The sequence below is a fragment of the Gastrolobium bilobum genome, unplaced genomic scaffold, assembly GCF_033153095.1.
Source record: "Gastrolobium bilobum isolate Gb01-03AN ecotype WA unplaced genomic scaffold, APGP_CSIRO_Gbil_v1 utg897, whole genome shotgun sequence".
Classification (NCBI taxonomy): domain Eukaryota; kingdom Viridiplantae; phylum Streptophyta; class Magnoliopsida; order Fabales; family Fabaceae; genus Gastrolobium; species Gastrolobium bilobum.
The window spans coordinates 87,014-88,296 of record NW_026896199.1 but is presented as its reverse complement, the minus strand read 5'-3'; positions in this window follow the sequence as shown (position 1 = coordinate 88,296).

The window sequence follows — 1,283 nt, the reverse complement described above, 5'->3', positions numbered from 1 at the left end:
CTTTCTTTATAGATCTTATAACTTTTATTTAAATTGCTTCAGAACTTACGTGATCTTTGGAACTTAAGTTATTTAAATTGTTTGAGATTCATTTTTGTTAGTATATAATGTGAATCTCACTTAAACATCTAAAAAAAAGTGAAAGAATATGAAAAGCACAAAGTAATATTAGATTATTAGTTAAGCACCAAAAGATAGTTACTATATTAAGCCAAATAATGTCTCATAAACTTTAAAAGCAAGATACTCCATCTTATGTTTGGGCATCCATCACAAAGTGCATGTCAATTCACAATGGTAAAAAGTTCAAGACATGACAAACTCAAACATAGTTGTTGGAATCAATGTGAGATGGTAATGAATGTGCTCTATGACAGTGCATCCACTATAGTATGAATTGCGCACAATATTTACCATTAACTAACATGCATGCTGTGAAACTTCCAGTTCTCAACACTGAAAATAAAGAACCAATCTCTTCCTACCAGAACTTCTTTCGGAATTAGCCACATGCACACGCATGCCACATTCCACAGACATCACCTTTTTCAAGTTTCATTATAATTGTGTTAAGTGTCATCAAACTTGTGTCCTCAAGATAGAATTCAAACTTCATGCGCAATTGATGTTTGATACGAATGATTAAAATGGAAGAGTATATCTATCTATTCATACATATTTTTAGGCACATATCATCACCTCATCGTTTCATTATACTTGCTTAAACTTTTATATATCCACATTCTAATTCTACCACATATATAGAGATGTGAATGGAAGTGTTTTTACCAAACATTTTTCCAAAATGAAATTGTGTTACAATTTGATTGGTACTTGCCAAATTTCTTACAGAGACTTAATTTTCATACAAGAAATTTTTTTATTAGTGACCAAATTTTATAAAATTTCGTTACAAATTCTTACGTTACAAGTATATTTCGTCACAAGTTCCTGCGTCACAAGTTTATTTGTGACGAAATTTAATTATTTGTGTCAAAAATTGTCATTTGTGACAAAATTTATGACAAAATTTTTCGTCACAAATAAACTTTTTTCTTGTTATATATTTGCATCTGAGTCCACTTTATTCCCATTTTTCTTACTACATTTTTCTTTTACCGAACTTAGTTTCACAACCATTTTTGGATGACTAAAGATTTGGTACAGGGGAAACTATCGTATTCCACAATCAATGCTGGGCACAAATTTTAAGAAGACTTCTAATAATATATATAACTTTCACTGCAAGTAAATTTCGAATCCAAGACTTTTTTGTGATCGTT